Consider the following 21,531-nt stretch of genomic DNA (forward strand, 5'->3'; position numbering starts at 1 on the left):
TGGCCTCCCTTTCTTCAACCGATCTCTGGATCGGCGCTAGGGAAGCTCCAACAGCAGCAATCCCCTCGGGCAAGGTAGGCAAGAGAAAAACCTAAGTGAGGACTCTGTCCTCTCCAACACCCCTGAGAAGCTCTCCGGGATGGCGAGCGGAGGCCCAGCCTAGCCCGGGTCACCGATTGCCCCCCAATCCTGCTCGCTGGCGCCGCTTCGCGGTTCTGCCGCTGTCGCCAGTAGGAGGCGCTGAGAGGCTTGGGCGAAGCCGGCGCTTTCTGCCGCGGGCTACGTGACTTTGGCAGCTGTCTCAGCCAGTGGCTCAGCAAGCGAGGCGAGGATGCCAGTCCCAGAAGAAGAAATGCCTCCTCCGCCTCCATTTCGATGCTGAACGCGCGTGCGCGCGTGCACACACACACACCACAGCAACACTTGTACACAACCAGATTCATTGCGTGGAGGCGTGTGAATGCTGGAGACTATCAGTAGGCGGTATGCCCGGGAGAGTGACTCTCCCCTGCCCACCGCCCTACCTCCCCCCTTGGGTACCCAGGAGCGTTTGCCTTGCGCCCCAGAGAGTCCACCTTACGCGAGACGTGGCTCCTTGGTTCCTCCCACCCCACCTCCTTCTCTCTCGCCATGGTTTTCACCTTCCTTCCTTTCACCACCAGCAACACCTCCGAGGAATTCCGTGGATTAATTTTTCCTGTTATTTATGATTGCAGAGGAGGACGATGCGCACGGGCATCTCTTTCCGGATTGCGCTGAGCCGCGATCGCTCGCCCGTTTGAAGAAGACCCGCGCGTGAGCTGCGCGGACCCGAGCGTGGTCATCTCACTGGCCCTCTGCCCCCCCCCCCCTCCCCAAGAAGAAGGAGAGAGAGAGAGAGAGTGGAAGGAAAAAGAAAACCACACACACCCCAGCCCAGGCAGCTCCCCCGTGGACTTGCCAGTTGTTGCTCGTGGGAAGAGGCTCTTGCCGGTACGTAATGGGCTCTTCTCCTCTAGTGCACGATGGCTTGTTGGCGGGCTCGTTGCTTTTTCAGCTGGGATTGGGAAGACCGTGCCCTAAGCAGCCCGTGTCTCGATCGCCTCCCCTGCAGCAACAACGCCTAGCTAACAGGTAACCGATGGACGCGGGGAAGGGGTTGCCGGAGATGCTGCTGCTGCCATTGCTCCCGTAGACGACACGTTTCAGGTGATGGCTATGGGCAGCAGCCCCGCGTGCCCGCCAGCGGCGCGTGTGGCATCTCCCCGCCACCTTTCCAGAACGCCAAAAATGCAGCCTCGCTGCTCAGGCCCGGAGACCCCCGCCCTCCCGCCTCCCATTCATTCATTCATTCATTCATTCCCGGGGGTTGGGGGTGGCGGTGGGTTGAGGAGGAGCAGGGGTAGGGGGTGGGGAAGCGACCGCCGACATGTCAGCAGCAATGCAGATGGGTTGGGAACGGCACTTGCTCGCCAGCGAAATGCTCCTCGGCGAGTTGGGGCTGGCTGTCGTGCGCACCGCGCTCGTGTGTACGTGTGGTGTGTGCGCGCGTTAGCGGGGTTCTTCTCATCGGTGGTTCTTCTTCGCTCGCACCGTTTCTCCAGTTCGCCTCGGTGCCCGTCCCAGCAACGCGCACAGCTAGAGCATCTCTGAAAATATTATAGAGCCGTGCCAGCTGTTGGCCATTCCTCTAGTGGGGGCTGATGTGGGGAAATGCGTTTCCTTGCCATTCTTGGAAACGTGCTAGTGCCTCGCTACGGGAGCGATTCGGTCTTTCTCGCAGCCCGCTCAAGACCGACCCTTTCCCCCCTTTTTTCCTTTTCAGGAGGGGACGCCTGGGGAGTAATCATGCTTCTCAGAGGACCAGCACCAACATCCTGCGACATCCAGAGCCAGCCCCTTCTACTAGGGCTCACAGGATATATATTATATATTTCTATTGTATTATCTGCATCCTAGAAGAACCATCACGATTTGGTGTTTTTTATGATCTCTATGGATCCTGCATTTTATGACCCTCCTCTCCACACGGTCTGATTCATCTTCGAAGCCGATCTCTCTCTTCCTCTATCAACCTCGTTTACATTTGCACCGCTTCAAGACACAAAGATTGCCAAAGCCGAGCCTTCTTGCAAGAAAAAAGATTTTTCTCCCCCTCCAATTAGAAACATATTGCATCGCCCCCTCCCCATTTGCTCCCCAAACCTCATTCTTCTTATGTGGATATGCAAGCAAGAAGAGGAGACTGGATACTCCCAACATGCTCACTCCCTTAATCTGTCCGCCTAGAGGTTCTGCTTCTACAAACCAAGGTAGGAGGAAAAAAAAAAAAGACTTCGCCTCTTCTTTCTTTGCAGGAAAGGTGAAGAGGGGGTGGCGGGGGTGGGGAAAAGAAAATCTGCCATGGAAAAGTAGCAACTCATGTTTAGGGCTCATTGGTACGAATGGCACGAACCACCCGCCCAGCAGCAGTAGCTCAAGCTCACAAAAGAGCCAGCCATGCTGTTAGGAGAGCAGGTACAATTTTAAGATGGGGAGCCGTGCAGACATGTTGATTTCTCCTTCGCTTGGCTCCTCAGATGAGGTGGAGCAAAAGGAGGCAAGCCCCCCCCCCAGCAGCTCCCCGCCTGTCACGACGGTGTCGCGGCTCCTCTGGCGCTTGCAAAGGGGGTGGGGGGTGGGGCAGGAGGCAGGTGTCTAGGACAGGATCAAGATGGACTTGCCTCTCCCCCTGCACGCCCAAGTCCCCTGGCCTTCGCGAGCCGCTGGGGCAGCCGCCTCCTCGCCCTCCCCCGGCGGCCAATCGCACTGTGCAACATGGTAGTGGGCTGGCAAGATGGTGCATTCAGTCTGGCTGGAGCATGGCAGCGGTGGCAGCAGCAGCAGGCCCTAGAGCTGGGGGGGGGGGGAGGCCTGATGCAGCGAGGCGACTTCTCCCGGGACGGGCTGCTGGCCACTGGCCTCCAGGGGGCTTGCCCTCAAGAGAAGGGGCAGGAGCAGAGCAGGCGGCCCAGGGAGTGGGCAGGTGCAGGAGGGCTGATCCACGTCCAAGCCCGCCAGGACAGGCTGCAAAAACCCACTGCATGCTAGTATGGTTATTTATTTATTTATTGAAAGCTGCTTCTGGTTTGCATTTCTGGCTGGTGGTTTTCATCCCCGAGGTCTCCGTCTTCTTCCACCCCTGCTCTTTGATCGAGCCATGCAGCCTGTCTCTCTTTCTTTCTCTCCACCCACCCACCCACTTCACACACGCGTTCGCGAGCAAACTGCTCCTCGCTAGATGCAAAATGGCTCTCTGGCTGCTCGGCGATGCCTACGCGACACACATCCCCCCAGTGCAGGCACGAGAGAAATTGGACGTGCTCGTTTTCCGTAAGATGGTGGCAAGACAAAGGAGGACGGGCTCTCTCGCGAGTGGGTGTGGATGGCGAGGCGCTGCTGTTGCTGCCTTAGGAGAAACGCGAGCCAGGCGTTTTAATCGCCATCCAGCCGAGGGGGCTGCCCTCTTCTCCGCTTCGGTTGCCCCTACGGACCGGTCCTCGGCCCCTTCCCCGTGCCCCTATGCCTCCCTCCACCCCACCCCAGCGGCTCAGAGTGGCTTTTTTCTATGGCCACCTTCTGAGCAGGGGTGGGGGTGGAAAGGACTTAACTTCCAGGCCCCCTCTGGCTCACCCCCAGATGGTCTCCCTCGGGCCCGTGAGAGGCGCCCTTCCCGGCCCCCCGCCGGCCTCCCCGCGCTGCCCACGTTCCCCGCAGCCGCGAGAGGCTGCTCGCATTCCGAGGAAGACGGGGGTGGGGGGTAGGAATCACGGCCGCCAACGGCGAAGCCGGCAGTGTGTAGCAAGGACGGCGGTGGGCCCGGTGGCCTGGCTCCGTCCGTGCCTACCACACCCCCTCGGGCTGCCTTTGGGCGAGACGAGTCGCGAAGGACCGCGCGGGGGTGAGGCGGGCGGCGGAGGCTGCGCGCTTCTTCGCGTCCCCGAGGGTAGCGGAGGCTCCTTCCTCCCTCGTTCCCCCGGGAGCGTTGGGCAGGAGGGCGGCGGGGCCAGGAGACGGAGCGCGGCTCCTCCGGCGCTCTTCTCCCGTCCCCGGCTCCGCGCTCGGCGAGGCTGGCGGCCTTGGTGGCGAGAGAGGGAGGGAGGGGCGGGGGCGAGGGAGGATCCCCCTCCCGCCACGTTTGCCTGGCGCGTCTATAAATAGCGCAGGATCTCGGTGACATCGGCCTGCGTCCCCCTCGCCGCGAGTGGGAGTCTAAAGTTTACCTGCGCGGGGAGAGCGCGCGGGCGGGCGGGCGTGTGCGCGAGGGGCGTGGCTAGCTGCCTCGGAAAGGGCAGGGCTGCCTCCCTCCGCTCTCTCGCTGGGCAGGTGTGCGCGCTGCTCAAGGGGCTGCTGCTGCTGCTGCTGCTGGGCGCCTTCTTCCCTCCTCCCCTGCCTTGCGGCACTGCTTCGGCGCCAGGGGACCGGGGTTGGATCCGTACCCTCGTCCGGCCCTTCGGGCTTTCCCGCCAAGAAGCGTTCGAGGCTGGCGGGACGGAGCGGACTGCCGAGCGGCTGGCGGGATCGGAGAAGCGCCGGCTGCCTTTCCCACGCCCCCTTCGTCGAGGGCACCTCGACTCCGGAGATATTTCTTCCTTAGGATTGCTGCGGAGCACAGGGCGCGGACTTGAGAGCGCAGCTCGCTCCGGGAAGGATCCCGCGAGCCGAGGGACGCTTTTCCTCTTTTGCTCGAAGGGCTGCAGGCCGCGCCACGTTGAGCGGATGCCGGCATGGGGCAGGAAAGCGAGGCTGGGCAGCGCTGCGGAAATTCCGCGCAGTGGCCGCCGCCGGGCGGCGGATGGGTGGCCTCAAGCGATGCGCTTGACTTGCGGAGAACTTTCCTCGATGCACCTGAGCTGCTCCTTCGGTTCTCCAGCGATTCGCGGTTACTTTTCGCTCGTCATTCCAATGCACGAATGTAGACGTTTCGATGAGGCGCTTAAAATATAGTTTGGAGCTTTCCTATTATTTGTGTCATAGAAGTGAATGTGGCGTGAGAGTTTAGAACGCAGAAAGGAAACTGGATGCACATTCTTACCAAGGTCTGAGTTTTAGACTCAATGCAAACTTATTTAAGCTTCACATGTGAAAATATCCCTATATGTGACTAGAATGCAGGTTGCCAGTGGTCATAGGACACTTAATGCACCTTTCCCCACATCTTCACAAACTGGAATGGACACAGTTTTAGAACTTGCCTCCCCTGCTTTCTATCTCCATCAGTAGCAATCACCCATTCAGGCAAATAGGATAGGAAGACTGAAATGCAAATCGTGCATCATGAGAGCTAATGTCACTTACTAGGATTCTCTCTTGCTTTAATAATGCTCACAAATGATGCTGTGGAAGGAATCCGATTGAAAGGTATCCAGAGCCTCACTTGTGAAAATGCCATTAGTCTCTAAATCCTCCAGTTCCAAAGCAGTCCAAACATAGGGATGGATGAAAGCAAGCAAGGGAGGGGGAGCAGCAGCTCCAGGTCCTCTGTACTCAGGTGCACAGCTTGACTTCTTCAGTTCTCTTCAAACATTGATTAAATGTATTTTCAGCCACCGCTTTAATCTATTCTACTTCATGCCACCATTATTTGCTAATTCTCTTGCTTGCATCAGTTACAAGTAGTACAATCAACCAACAACAGAATACATCCAACAAAATGTAGGCCTCTCAAATGACAGTATGGTTCCCGAATAGCTTGGGCAAATTGGCTGTGTGGGAAAAGCATACAAAGCCACTTCTATCCTTGGATCTGGAATAATCTGGTTAATAATCTGGACCTTCATTTCCCCCACCCCATTCCAATTCATTGGATGCCTGCTGTTAATTTGGTGTGTGGGTTGGTGAACTTCAAAGAAGCTTCAAAACATAAGAGCTCTGCTGAATCAGACTAAAGGCCTAACTTGTCCAAAAGTGAATTCCCACAGTGGCCAATCAGGTGCCTATGCTGATCCCACAAGCAGGACAATGCAACTTCACTGTCCCACTCATGATCCCCCAAAGTTTGCATTCACAGGCACACAGAGACTGATACCTAAACTATGAATGCCATCATTGGGACTAATAGCCACTGATAGCCTAATCCTCCATGAATTTGTCTACTTCCCTGTTAAAGCAGACCAAATTGGATGCCATTGCAACATGTTGCAGAAAACAGACGGGGTTATGACTGCAATAAAATTACGAACTAATTTGTACAAAGTCTGACTAGTGACAGAAAATGGGCAGGCAGATGAGGAAGTGAATGGTAAATCAAGGACAAAGGAGTGGCAGATATCTGTGGAAGGTCAAGGTGGGAGGTGTGACCCTATAGTTAGCTGTGACTGCATTAAAAATGACAGCAGAATTACCTGTTCATTCACAGTGAGAGATACAAGCATGCACATATTGATAGGCATAAACTTCAGATGCTATGTAGAATAAAACACAATGTGATACACATACATTCAGATGTATACACACATTATTCCTGGGACAATTTACCACATAGATAAAGAACATCCAACCACAATAGGTAGATGAAAATACGGAATACATATCATGCAACATTACCATGAATCCACTCTTGCATACTGACGACACAGAAAGAAATGTACACTGATACATGCACTCATAGATGAAGATGATTAACTCCCGAAGTGATCATATGTAAATATAATAGCTATTTAATGCCAAGGCCAGGCTTGAAATATTTGAAGTAATTGCCTTTGAATCTGCAGCATTTTTACAGTGATTACTGGAAGTTGTTACAGGACATTTATTCTATGCAGAGATCTCAGTGTAGAAACTACCACACAATGTCTGGCACCCATTTATACATATTGTATAAACTACTTGTTTAGTTTGCTGTGTTTCGACATGTTGGGAAGTCACAGGGCAAGCAGCTTCCAAAAACTGAAAAATAGATACTCGTGAATTCTTTGGATCTACACATTTTTTTCAGTAGATGCAGATTATTTCTATATCAGAAAAATCTCATCCGTGAAGTGGTCTTCAGACAAAACTCCAGATAATCTGGAGTAGGGAGGGATAAGGCTTCCAACCAAGTGGATGTGTGTCTTTCAGGGAAGTTTGAGCTGCAGCAGCTCTCATTTTAGAAATCAGGGCTGCAATCCTCTGCACACTTGGTAGTAATCCCTATTGGACTCAATAGGATTTATTTGCATGTGAGCATGCAGAGTTCTGTGCTGCAGGATTAGTACAGCAATGCATATCACAAGCAGTGCATATCACAAGCAGTATTACACAAAAAAATCACACACAGATGGCTCAAATCTAAAAAGTGCACAGAAATTAAAAGAAAAATAGAAAAATATTGACTATTGCTGCATCCGCTTCCCTGGAAGATCTTTTAACTGCAACACTAAAAATCACAGTAATTACCTTCATATTTTTCCATAATGAAAGAACCATTAAAATAATGTTTAAATGAAAATATGTGATGCTGACACACATATATTTTAGTTCATGTAGGTGCAGTCAGAATGTATATTATTGTCACCGGACAATCCAGTCTTTCCTGAGCAGTGCACAAGATTTCAGGGGTCCTGGAACTTAACTGGGGTTTGTGTATCCTTTGGAAAGGAGGCACAATGGAGGCTGTATTGTATTTATGAAATATGGTTTATTTACATCTGAGTCTACGATTGAAGGAGTTTCCAGCATTCACACCTCAGGAGTGGCTTGCTTCCTGCAGGAGCACCGCATTGGATTGAAAGGCACCCCAAGCACCACCTCTGTGTATCTCTTCCAGCTTGCCTCTGCCACTGCCAGCCTGCTCAAAGTTCTCCTGCCTGGCTTTTCAAATTTTAAAAGGCCTCTTTATTATTATTTGTTTAAAAAGACCACATTTTTTTCCTTCAGCCTACCGTCACTGTGTACTTGGAACTCCCCCTCCCAGCTTACACCATCAAACATTGAAATCCTAAACCAGGCCATTGTATCTGTGCCCCAACCCCTCATGTGAGGAGGGGCTCATACTCTTCTGCTTCAGCACAGGGTAATTGTTTGTGTCAGTCACACATTGCCTTCCTTTTACTGCATTATGGTTCTCCTCCCCAGGTAATCCTGGCTAGGAAACTGATTCAGCCTGCATTTCTACCCTGCTAAACTGTCTAACACTCTAGAAGATTATGGTAGCCCAGGACTTTTAGGGGACTCTACTCCCCGCAACTAATATCAATATATATACACTGGGAAATATTGTGTATCAAAATTCTGTTAGCTGTGGAGTTTTTAAATAGTTGTAAGGTCCACTTCACATCAACATTTCTGACAGAGATAACCAGCATCTACGGGAAATGTTAACATGTAGAGTTTATTCACACACACACACACACAACTTGTTGGGTACGATGACCTGCATTCCATGCCCCATCTTACATCCTTGTCCCTCCTAGGGACATTGTGGTTCCGTTCCGTAGCTGATGGGCTCCGTGTGAAACTTTTTCGCACCCTAGTGATGAAGCTCCTTGGCCACTGCAGTGCGTGTCCTCAACGTACCTGCTCAGAAGTATGGGCCACCGAGTTACTTTACTCCCGGGCAATTGTGCATATAGGATTGCAGCTGGATGCTCCTTGGAAGCAGCGCACGCTATAAATACCCCGAAGAGACCCCCAAAGCGACTCAGCGGGCGCCTTATGCGGGCTGGCAGCCACGCACGGCTTCCCTCTCGCCCAGGAGGCTCGTTTTTCCTTTCCCAGACGAGGCGGACCAAGCGAGGCCTCTTTGCCGTCGTTCCGGCCGTTCCTCTCTCCCGTCTACTCCAAGGCGATAAATTTCTGTCCTGGCAGGCCTGGCCTCGCCCAACCTCTTTCGTCCAGGCCCGGCCGGCAAGCAGGCGCTCGCGAACCGCCACGAACCCCGTGCCGAGCCCTCCTAGCGCCGCGCGCCTCTGCTCGCGCCGCAGTAGGGCAACAGCCCCTGGGGGCAGCTGGGCGGCGCTGTTGCTGCTGGGCACGTTCGCAGTGCCAGGCGCCTTCCTTTGCCGACGACCAGAGTCTCCCGAGGGGCTTCTTCCCCTTCCCACTCTTGGGTTTCGTTCCCTCACGCTACTGTCTTGCGCGCGTGCGTTTGCACTTCGTAGGGTCCACCAACTCCCTGTTTCTTTTTCCTGTCTCTCTTGTATCGAATATAGCCGTGCCTTACCCTCCAACAGTATCTTAATCATACCTTAATATTTATTATATACGCTGCTGAGGCTCCCGCAAATCCTTCAGAATAAGGTGAGGGTGATTAATCAGAACTCGTTTCCTTCCACACCTGCCACACCTGACCTTTCCTGCCTCCTCCAGGGCCTGCACAGAGTCCCCTCCCTGCAGCGCGTGCTGCGCCACCGACTGCCATACCTCGAGGGGATCACAAGGCGGTAGCAGCGCACTCGCGTCGCGTTCCCAAACTGCTTCCTCAGTACAGTACTGTTCACTCTCTCGTGCGCTCCACCCTTCCGTGCACACTTATCACTCCCACTCCTACTCCCCTCCCTTATACACATTTTATGCTGATTAAAAACAACAAAATACCCTATAGCGCCTTAACGACTAACGCTGACTAGTTGAAACACATTCTCCCCCGTTTGAGAGCTCACGCCAGAGCTGGCTAAATAGTAATAGAAAATATTAACAGCATTTTCTTTCATGTTATACATGAGGATGGCAGTAATTCGAATCCCTATGACTTGTGAGTAGGGGTCGAGGGCAGTGATCCCTTAGACTGGATTAATTCATCTGAAATAATAAGGCATGTATGCGGCCTGCCTCAGCTGTCCAAATCTACACCCCGGCTTATGCCTTCCCACCCCTCTCCCATATTCAGAGCTGCCTGTCCTTGGCATTTCACCTCCGGACTCGCATCAGACTCCTGACCCAACCTGCCCATCTAGCAGCCAGGGAAACTCTCTGTCAGAAACCTGAACGGCACAGTTCCCCTCTCGTGCCTTTGTCCGGGTTGTTTCATTTTTTTTTAATCGCCTCTATAAAGAGGAAAGCGGCTGCTGGCTAATCCGCCTCTGCTGGGTGAGACCGAGCGAGCTGGCCGCAGCCCAGGCAAACTGCTCCACCTGCTAGCAGGCTGCGAATGTGAGCAAAGGCTTCTTCAGTCACTGGAACAGTGAAGTTCAGGGGAGTCTGCTGTCTGAGCTCCTTGCTTGCTCCCTGGGATGATCGTGGACTCAAGAGACCAGTCAGAGGGATGTTGAAACCATTGGCTGTCTTCATGATCACGACTTCATTGATGAGGAAATAACAGTACTCTTCGGTCCATACTGAACTGTGAGATTTTACTTTCTTGCAAGCTTTCTTCATTTCCTTTTCCCTTTACCTTACCTGTATAGCAGGAGTCCTCACGACTCTCAGTCTTCAGCAGCACTGATTTGTGGGAGTCATTGCATATCTGATGCAAGCTGCCCTGGGTTGGTTGCACATACTCAACCTGCACAATGTGCAAGAAGTGCAGGCGCATGCATGGCAGTACTTGTTAGAAGTTGTATTGTTTCTGGGCGGCCCTGAAGTACAATCCTTCTTAGACAGGTACTCTCTGTTGGCACAAATTCTTTTTTACCCCTGGCAATAAGGTGGAAATGCTATAGGGTTTTGTTTCCCTTGGATGAAAATTCGTTGCTTGTTTGTTTTTACTTAGAAGCAGAAGCTATTGGAACCAGGCCAACTCCTAAAAGCAGCAGTCAGCTCCCCGATATCTGTACATCACATTTCCAGAGAGAGCTCTTTCACCCAAGTTAACTTACAGCTCTTAAAATTCCCTCTTTCTCTGTCTCCAAACCATTTCTCTGCCCCATACACTATATGTAGGGTGTTATCATCCTAAACTCTGATAGCATCACATTTGAAAACCTGGAGAGAGATTTCCAGGTATCAGGAAGTCACCCCAGCCAGATGGGTGGGGTATAGATAATAAATAATAATATAATAATAATAATAATATAATAATAATATAATAATCATCATCATCATCTCTTTTTATTGTTTTCCATTGATGCAGTAACAGCTGCTTCTCCTGACCTTAACAAGCTACCAGGTGCTCACCCTGTATCTGTAACAGGTGGAATTTTTTTTTAAAAAAGACAGGGAAGTTGGAATCCTGACCTAAAAGGAAAAATCCAATAGCAATGCCAGTGGTGCGAATTTTATGTTCTCTGACTCAAAATTCATTTCTTTTATTTTTGCTTCATTCAGGGATAGGGAGTCTGTGAGTATTTGGATGTTGTTGGGGGCAAGTCACAATCTCCAACTCTAATATGCCACAGAGGATTATTTTGATTTCTTCTCTCTCTGTGTGATATACATACATACATACATACATACATACAAAATGGTTGTTTGGAGTATCAGTGAAAGCTGTTAAACATTTGTAATGTTTCCCTCTACTTAAAGAACAGTTTGGTACCTTCCATTAGCTTTTTTCAATCTATTTCCTGGATATCCCATGCAGAAAGTTGCTACAGATACGGGCAGTTTCTTGTATGGAAATCCTGTGTTTCATAATTAATATTTGCTCAAATATTCCTTCTGATTATTCTATACTTTCTGTTTTTGTAACAATGGACCTCTTGTAAGCAGCTCTCCAGCATTGTATTAAGAGCAAACAGGAAACAGTTTGCTCTAATCATTTGCCTGCAACACAGACTTCATTAGGAAATGTTCATGGACTATGGAGAAAGGTAAATCTTATTTCCATTTCAAATACACGAGTAACTATTTCAGGGGAAGTGCCAACTCAACTGGCTCATTCTGAGGAAGACTATTGCTACAGTGAACAAATGGTCATTTTAACTACTTTTCTCTCAAAGAAAGGAGAGGAGGCTGTGATTTGAAAGAGAAATCTGACTCCAAACTATGTAACTAAGGATGCAAACCTATGAATTTTTACATTGGGAGTAGATCCTATTGAACTCACAAGTGAGACTTACTTTCAAGTAAATGTGCACACAGCAATGCAAACATACGTAGGGCTGTTCAGCTGTTTAACTATGCACAATGGCAATAAAATTTATGGGATTAGGATGCACAGTGAGAAACACACTGGTTCTATATAACAGCTCAATTTCTGATCTTTTCTACGTACAGTTTGTATAGAGTAATCATGTTAATATTTATTTCTGTAGTAAGCACTAAGAGGAGTACCGCTTAATGCTTACTAGGAATGAAAAACATAAACACAAGGAAGTTCTTGACTGACAGTTTCTTTCTATGAAAACTGAAATTCCTAGTTATTTCTGATGCCATAGATTTCTTTTGTTAGAAGGGTAAATGTGGTAGGTTTTTCATAGGATCGTGTTGCAGTGATTTGGCAGCAGAGTGCCCCCCTTCACTGCCTATATATATTGTAGAATAAGCAAAAACAGAGGTTAATAATTTTTCCAAATTCAGGTCCTGTGGGGAAAATGTGATGAAGATTCCACCCCTGCCCCAATTAAAATTGCTCTGCAAATGCTATACTAGGAGGGAAGAAGGAAACCAATATTAATGTTCTCATATAACAGAGAGGCAGCGAATGAGAAAGAGATACCATGTTATGCGGAGTGAGGGGCTGATGCTGAACTACGAGCTTATGGCAACCTTGAATTATGGGGTAGTTTAACACCCCCATACTGCATGTTGGGGGGGGGGTAAATACAAGGCTGATGGGTTTATGTGAACCTTGTAATCTAATTTAATTTAATATGATCCACTTTTAATAACACATATTGCAGATTGGGAAGAGACACTAGGAGAACCTTGTAATGTAGTCCACAGTTGATATCGCAGAATGGGGTGGGGACTTACAAGAACCCTACCCAGTATGATGACTTGCAGTTTTCAGATGGGGGCTGAGGTTGATAATGATCTAATAAAGGCTTGAAGAACTGTCACTTACTTGATCTTTATTAATGAAATACAATGTCATCGATACGGTTCCACACTGTGATATGAGAGCCAGTGTGGTGTAGTGGTTAAGAGCGGTAGACTCGTAATCTGGGGAACCGGGTTCGCGTCTCCGCTCCTCCACATGCAGCTGCTGGGTGACCTCGGGCTAGTCACACTTCTTTGAAGTCTCTCAGCCCCACTCACCTCACAGAGTGTTTGTTGTGGGGGAGGAAGGGAAAGGAGAATGTTAGCCACTTTGAGACTCCTTTGGGTAGTGATAAAGCGGGATATCAAATCCAAACTCTTCTTCTTCTTCTTCTATGATACTGAACAACACACATTTTTATCAAGATACAGGCAGACAGTGGAACAATTACATGAGATAATGATATTGACTGTGTACACACCATATATTTAAAGCTGATGGCTTGCCCCAAATAATTCTGGGAACTGTACCCCCAAGCTACAATTCCTAGCACCCTTCACAAACTAGAGTTCCCAGGATTCTTTGGGGAAAGTCATGTGCTTCAAATGTATAGTTTGTATGCAATCATGAACAAGTACAAAAAAAGTTACAGCATCTGACTCCTACTAACCCCAACCAGCATGGCCAATAGTCAGGGATAATATTGGTTGTAGCACAGCAACATCTGAAAGGCCACAGGTTCCCTATGTCTGGACTGAGACCTTTACTATGGCATAAGGTTTTTTTTTTGGCAGAAACCATTAAGTGTTATTCTGTGTGTGTGTGTGTGTTTGACACACACCACACACACACACACACACACAGTGAAAAACAAGGCAAATCAGGATGATTTGGGCCATGAACTTACTGTGAATAAGGTGTCTCAGTGGAGATGAACTATCCCCTAAGCTTTGGAATTAGCACGAGGCATCTGTTTTTCCAAAAAGTTAACATGTAAACCTTTCCCCTGTCTCTTTTCTGAGAAACAAAACCAAACTATCTGGGAAACACCCAGAGCTCCAGAGGGGAGGCAGTCAAGAGATATTTTGTTTTGGGGGACAGTTCTAGCTTTTAACCACAGTGAATTATTTCCAATGCAACTCAAATCACAGTGATTGGAGGTGGGATGTTGAAGTAAATAAACAGACTTGTTCTTCACATGAATTGTGATTCTCTTCTGAGTTTCGGACCCAAATAATAAAATTGGAATGCCACATAACAGATCAGACTTCTTCCAAATATTGTGGTCACTGTAGTAATACAGCTTTAACTCTCTCTCTCTCTCTCTCTCTCTCTCTCTCTCTCTATATATATATATATATATATATATATATATATATTTACAATAACTATATATATATATATTATTTACAAACATGCATTTCCATGGGCTGAGAGAAAAATTGTAGAAGGCCATAATATCAAGAGATAGTCTGTGATTTTTCTCATGCAAAGTTCAAATGTATATAAGGAAAGGATTGACTCCGTTCACAAGAGCAGCCATTGACAATATTCCTGTGTTTGCTGTGCTAATTTAAGGTCTGTATTGGGAGAGAAAATTTTGGCCTTGATTAGCTGAAAGCAACACAGTCAAACTTACTGATACATTCATATTCTTCGGTTTCACACTGGGACCCTCTCTTTGAAAGTCCTAAACTTTTGTTAGTATGTTTCTGAATGTAATATTTTGATGGCAAATTGTGTCCATTGGGACATATTTGCATTGGGGACTGTTTTTTCTTTTTAGACAGCAGAAAGTTTGGTTGGGCTGTGATGGGATAGATCATGTTGGTGGATGAGCAGATCAATGAACTCCTGGTTGCATATTGTTAGGTTATTAGCTGGCATCTTGGTATTTTGCAGGGCCTAATCCTTGGATTCTGTCTCTATTAGGCGGCCTCTCATTGCTGTTGAGTAGTCATTTGAGATTAGGCAGCTGGTTGTATATCAGGCTGCAACCCTAAACCCTTTACCTAGGAGTAAGCCCCACTGAATTCAATAGAATTTACTTCTGAGTAGCTATGGCCAGGCTTGCAGTGTAAATGTTATTGCATATGCATGTTGAAAACTTGAGCTCAGCAAAAAAAAAAAAATTCCACAAAAACCTTGGGCTGCAGCAAAGATGAATCTAGTTAAATTGCCACCTCCATTACCCACTCATCCCACAACTCAAAGCCGCTGCTCAGTTAAATGCAAGTGCCTTGTACCCCATTTATTTGCACAGACACATTGCGCTCTCCCCACTGCTAAAGGTGAGATCGCTGATAAAACAGGAAACCAGTGTGCACTGGTAGTCTTTCCATTTCTATGGTTAAAATTTGCAGCCCCACTCTGCACATGCTTACTCAGAAACAAGTCCTTCCGAGCTCAATGTGCAAGTGTGGAAAGGATTGCAGCATTAGTTTAAAATGGAATTCACAGAGTTTGAAAGCTAATGGTTGGTTTAAACAGTAACTATAAGGAAATTGCTGTCTGGACCCCTCTGTGACTGCCTTGGCACCAGGGCTTCATGTCCCAGGTGTTAGTGTGCTTGCAGTGCCATATGGAAAGTCTGCATTTTAAACCCCCATTTGCCCTCTCTCCAGTGGGCTACATGCTAAAAATATTGCAAAAACGTTGCAAAGATTAGTGTACAGTATTTTTGCAGTGAGTTTTATTCCATTTTACTTAATTCATTTTTCAAAGCTATTAAGTTTTGAAAGTTAGTTAATAAACATTGTTTAATACTGAGTAGTTGATACCTATTAATATAAATTAAAGTTGCTATTAACCCCAGTAAGACCTGAGTTAGCAACCACTTGGCCAACCCTGTCTCTTGCAAGTGCCCCTCTCAACTTAACATGTCTTTAAGATGTCACTGCTTGTAATATGCCGTGTCAACTATTAGGGGTTAAATAGCTCAGCTAATAATGTGCAGATAAAAATCAGTTAGGCTGAAATGGTTCTGAGTAAAGATAAGTTCTGTCCCGAGAAGCTATTAGAAGTATTTCCTTTAATGTAGGTTCCACTGCCAGATTGGTTGAAAAATACTGCAGAATTGGTGTATTGCTTTCATTTGTCATACTTTCCCCCTTCTGGTATTCCTTGTAACTAAGAGATGTGGCACTTTAGAAGCAGAGGGGTGGGGAGGGGAAGCAGGGCAGAAGGTGGGACTTACATGACAAATTTATCATGAAAGTTATTTGGGGAAGCTTCATACATTGTTCTCAGTGCAAGGACTCGGCCCTGGGATATATGAGGTAGGATATTAATACAGAAACTCCACCCCCGCAAAAGCACCATACACCATTGCATAGTCCAGGCTTCCTCAACCTCGGCCCTCCAGATGTTTTTGGCCTACAACTCCCATGAACCCTAGCTAGCAGGCCAGTGGTCAGGGATGATGGGAATTGTAGTCTCAAAACACCTGGAGGGAGGGCCAAGGTTGAGGAAGCCTGGCATAGTCTTTCAGTTCCTGTTAGCACCTTTTATTGACACTGGGATGATGCATGAAGAATAGTTAAGCAACGGTGCCTGCAGTCTTAACCAATCTACATTGAAGTAAACTCCTATGTACATGGGATTAGAACTGCAGCCTGTGTAAACCTGCTGTAGAATTGTGGAGTAAATCCCACTTTCCCTGCATTAAGAATAGTTAAGGTATAAAGCTGGCTCAACTTTTTGATGGAGGTTACTATGAGATTGGAAGTCATATGTGAATCCCAGTTAATGCTAACTGCAGTTAAAACTTGTTGCCAGCGCTTCCCTTAAGGTGGGAGGGAATAATCTATTTACTCCAGAAAGGGCAGAGGTTTGGGGAAGGTAAAGTTCGGCCCTAAGCTTGCCTTTAGCCAAGATAATGAGGGATCCTGTGTGATATCTGTGTGATATCTGTGCTCTATGTTACACACACATTAAGTAATTTTGCGGTGGCAGCACTGATGGCAGTGAAGCCACTGCTTTAATATCCCAGAGGAATGTAGTTGGCAGAAGGATCTCTGGGTGCCATTGGCTAAGCTTTTCCTATTAGAGCCCTGCCCTCTGTTTCTGTCAATTCAATAGTTGTGCAGAGGAGGGAAGCTAACCAAGAGCAGCTTTTTTCACATCTGCATGAGAAGTTGCACCAGCCCAAATTCCTTATCCTGTGCAAATACAAAGGGTATGGGGGAGCACTTGCTTTCTTTGAACTTTTCATCACAGGTTGATCTTAGAGAGGAGTAAACAAAAGGACCTAGGGAAGGATGATAATAAAAAAGCAAAGCTTTCGAAAAGAGAAAGCAGAAGGTGGATACATGACATTTTGATGGGCAAAGTCCCCAAACTGATGGGTATTATTATTGTTTGATATACAGTGTGTGTGGGGGGAAATAACAAATATACAACTGAACAGATTTTGAGGCAAAAGACTTGCAAAGAGAGGCCTGAATAGTACAAGTACATCCTTACATTCTGAAAGACAATTTAGAATTAGATTTACTTACAGTGTGTATGGGATGTTACTTATCAGTCATTGCAGGAGGCATATCTCAATTCTTGATTTGTGACCCTCAGATGGTCTGAAAGCAAGGGAGTCTAATTTGTGTTCCTCCAGATGTTGCTGAGCTCTATCTCCCTTCAACCCCCAGATAGCATTGGCAATAGTCAGGAATGATAGGAGCTGGAGGGCTGCAAATTAGCCATCCCTGTGTTAAAGAATGCTCAAGTCTATGACTTGCTAGCCATTGCTACTAGGAAGGGTGTAAAGAGTACAGGACTATTCGCACCTCTCATTGTATAGAAGAGGGAATTTTTGAATGATATGCTACATCTGCTGCAATTCCCTCTTATAAACAACTATTAATGCTGGAATCCTGTTCTCATCTGATCACCCTGTTACCAAATGCTGGTCAGGACTCAGGAATAGTTTTCCTGGTTTTGCTGTACATGGAAGTTTAACATATTGGAAGCACTTTTATCCCAGTACATTAGTTAAAGTAGATATCGCAGTGGTTTCTGCTGTAATTTTGTTCGATGTGTATTTATGCACTAATTGATTGGAGCACTTACTGAGATAGACCCAGGGTGAGTACATTACATTTTCCTTTTCCTGGACGAGACTCACTTTCTGCAACAACTGAGATGGTTATTATCTTTTACTTTATTTTGTAAATGTTTTACATTTTTAATTCCAGACTTATAGAATTTGCCAGATCTATTAACTTTTTAAAAAAAAATTAATAGGGGTTTGAAATTGTGTTAGTATGTTCTGCAAAATAAATGCCCATGATTAAAGCAAAGAGTGAAATAGGCTCTCAGGTTCAGTTCAAGAGTGCCCAACTACTCTGTTTGATAGACTCCAGTTAGGGCATTTAGAAAGGTGTAGCTTTTCTTCTATGCATTCTTCATGTTGTTATAACAGCAAAATCAACAACGTTATGTTTTCCATTACCATTCAGTATAGAATAAGGTCTGTAATTAATAGCTCTGTGATTATGCTGTTTGTTAGCTGGGGCAGTTCCTTGGCATCCCTGCTCCTTTGTTCGTTTGTTGGGACTGACCTTTCCCTTCCCTTTTGAAGCAACCTTCCAGTAGATTTGCTAGCCAGCACAAATAATTATGGACTTTTCATTCTCATTACAGAATTATTAAATGTTTAATTTGGGCATTGCATTTTAATAACATAGAACTACACAAATTTAGGAGAACGAGTCATCCATCCAATAACTTTGAAATCTCAGCCAATCACACTGAGCTTTCAGAAATGCTACTGTGGGCAGAGACATAAGTGAATGCACCACTAACTTTTTTTAAAAAGGGCAAGGTCCAATTATTTGTATTAGTCATTAAGAACAGATCATGAAGTAATGGGTTTCAGATGAGGTGGGAAACACTTAGACAACACAAAAGATTAAACGGTTACAGGAAGAATATGTGAGGTTGATAGAGCTACATCTTCTGGTGATATTTAATGTTAGAACTGGATGCCCTGGTACCCAATTACAGCTCAGCTCTCTTGTACATTTTCCTTGGTGGACATGGAAATTGAACATAATAATGGAGTGGGGGCCTGTAACAGTGATATCTGTCACTAGGAGAAGCATATCTAACAACGACAGTAAGTTGATCAACATAGGAAACATCAGGGGTTGAACTGTCTGATAAACTAAAATAACTTGCCTGTTTGATGTCACTCAGTATTGCTTCTCGAACTGTATTAACCATCAACTGGATAACCTCTTCACATATGGTTTTGCATAAGCATGATGACTGACCAGAGCCTTTACCTCCATACTGATTTATGTGAGCACACAGGAAGGGATCAGCTCTGGCAATTAATTCAAGCAATCCAAGAACATAACCATTGCTTGGTGAACCAAATATTTCATTGTCTCCCCTAAATACCAAGCCACATTCTGCTAAAAGGGAAATCACTGCAATAACTCGCTGAAGTACGTGCCTCCAGTAATCCTGCTCTGCTTTGATTTGCTGTCAGAGTTTTGATGTGAGCATTTGACCACACTTTATTGATAAGTATGTTAGCTTAGAGTCCATATGATTTTTAGAATTTCCGTGGGTTTGAACAAGAAAAGTGTGATGTCAATCATTAAATCCAGTAGAAGCTAAAGCTGTAGTTGAGGTAGTTTGGTTACAGAAAAGTTTGCACCAAAACAGGAGACCTTTCCTTCTTTTGGAGAATACACTAGCCATTATCAAGGGTAGGTTTCTCCATTTACTTGGGTGGAATAGAATACCGGTAAATTCTTTGAACAGAACCAGGCTTGGTTTTTGCATGTTTGTTTCAAAGTGGTAAACGCTGCAGCTGAGTGCTGACATTCCAATGGAGCTTTCTCAATCCAGAATATTTCCTTGTTATTTGATGTGAACCGCAAACCTGATTTCTCTGAAATCACTAGTAGCATGTGCAGTTGGTATTTTTGTGTCAGTAATGCGAGGTTTTTCGCTGAAATCATCTGCTTTGTTTTCCAATTCTTTAAGATAGTAATGCGCTTGAACGGCTTCTTTTGGTGTAACTATCTCGTGGCATGTTCCTTCAACACCTTGTGCTAATTCTTTGGCTGTAGGTCCTGTCACTTCATTCACACTTTTCTCCAGAAGTTTCTTTACTTGTAGAGTTAGTTACTGACAACAGTTCTCTGTGAAGTTCTTGGGAGGCCGCATTCTGTATATAAACTGATTGTTCTACAGTCTGCTCAGACTGGTCACTGTAGTTACTTTATTTTCTTCTTTTTGTAAACATAAATGTATTGTATCTGAGGGTTTATGTAGGGCTGTTTCTGCCTGCTGCACGAAGCCATATGGTGTGAGATTGGCTTTAAACTTTTGAGTATTTCCTTCTGTTATTTTTTGCGCTTTCTTTTACTAGTACCACTTCCATATCGTTTATTCACCATTTCCACCAAAAGTCAAAATTAAATATTGTGATTCACAGTGATATAAAAGCATCATCATGTGTTGTCAAAATGCATGCTATAATGATAGACAGTGATCTGAACTTGTGTATTGCTTCATTGCTGACTTTAAAGCTGCTCAGAATCAAATGATAAAGCCTCCACAAACTTTACTAAACAGTAAATATGCACTAGTGTAACTGTCATAGACTCCTACGTCAAGTGTTTAATGTTACTAAGCAACTGGGCCTAGATAAATCTGCCATTAAAAAAAAATGGACAAGAGGCAAAGGCTCCCCTAGATTATGAGGCCCTGGGCTGCGGCCTGCTCAGCCCTTATGTAAATCTGGCACTGGCTCTTGTGCTGAGGCCCTGCTTGCATGTTTTCCCCTGGCATCTGCTTGGTCACTGTGAGAAGAGGATGCTGGAGTAGAAGGGCCATTGGCCTGATCCAGCAGGCTCTTCTTATGTTCTTATGCACATAACAGAAAATCAACTTGTATTCAATCACTGCATTTCACCTAGAAATGCCTTTGCAATGCACTGTAGCAGAAGGAATACACACAGCAACACATCAGATGAATAGTTGTATGCATTTATAAAACAAATCCAAGAACTTGCGTACATGTGCCCATTTTCTAGTTTTGGCTCTAATTGGGGGGCGTCATTGGTTATTGCTTTCCATGGTCTATGGATGCCAGGGGAAATTCTCCTGTGATAGATGTGGTTATTGGAAACATCTGAGAATGATAATGTCCCCAAGGGAAAGCCTAATGAAAGTGACAAGATGACACATCTGTTCTTTTGGTCTTGCACTTCACTTGCTTACATTCTTTGTACAAACTGAAGCTGAAATTAATCTGCAATTCACAATGACTACAAAAAGGGGGGGGGAGTGGAAGAAGGAAAAGAAAAAAGAAAGTGGAGCATAATGGGACTTGGAATATCAGTGAATCAAGCAACACACCATATACATCCTGCTTATATCAGCATAGGAATTTCCCCAGTTTGCATTTGGAAATGCTGGGCAGTCTTGAGGAAAATCTTCTGAAGACATATGAAAATGGGGAAAGTTGTATTTATGAATAAGCTACAATCTTGGGTTTGCCTAAAACGCTAATGATTAGAAGAGAATTTCAAGACTAGATGTCTGAGAAAGAGGCTGTCAGTGTGGCATTTTGGAAGTAATGGCTGCCTAGGCTGTATGTCAAAATTGCTGTGAGTTTCTGAAACAACCTCATACTTCTCATGCATATGGCAGCTGTGTCAGGAGCGATAGTGCATTTTTAAATATATCAGATGAGAATAAGTGAGTTCTTGGAAATG

General features: G+C 46.2%; 1 protein-coding gene across 1 annotated transcript in view; it reads left to right on the top strand.

Annotated features, from left to right (window-relative positions):
- The first annotated feature begins 1,568 nt into the window (after positions 1 to 1,568).
- Positions 1,569 to 21,531, top strand: part of GRIN2B (glutamate ionotropic receptor NMDA type subunit 2B) — a 267,579-nt gene continuing 247,616 nt past the window's right edge. Inside the window, exon 1 of the mRNA XM_033162191.1 lies at positions 1,569 to 2,291. The gene's annotated coding sequence lies outside the window, so the exon portion shown is untranslated. The remainder of the gene's footprint in view (positions 2,292 to 21,531) is intronic.

This window comes from Lacerta agilis, chromosome 10 (assembly GCF_009819535.1).
Source record: "Lacerta agilis isolate rLacAgi1 chromosome 10, rLacAgi1.pri, whole genome shotgun sequence".
NCBI classification, from domain to species: Eukaryota; Metazoa; Chordata; class Lepidosauria; order Squamata; family Lacertidae; genus Lacerta; species Lacerta agilis.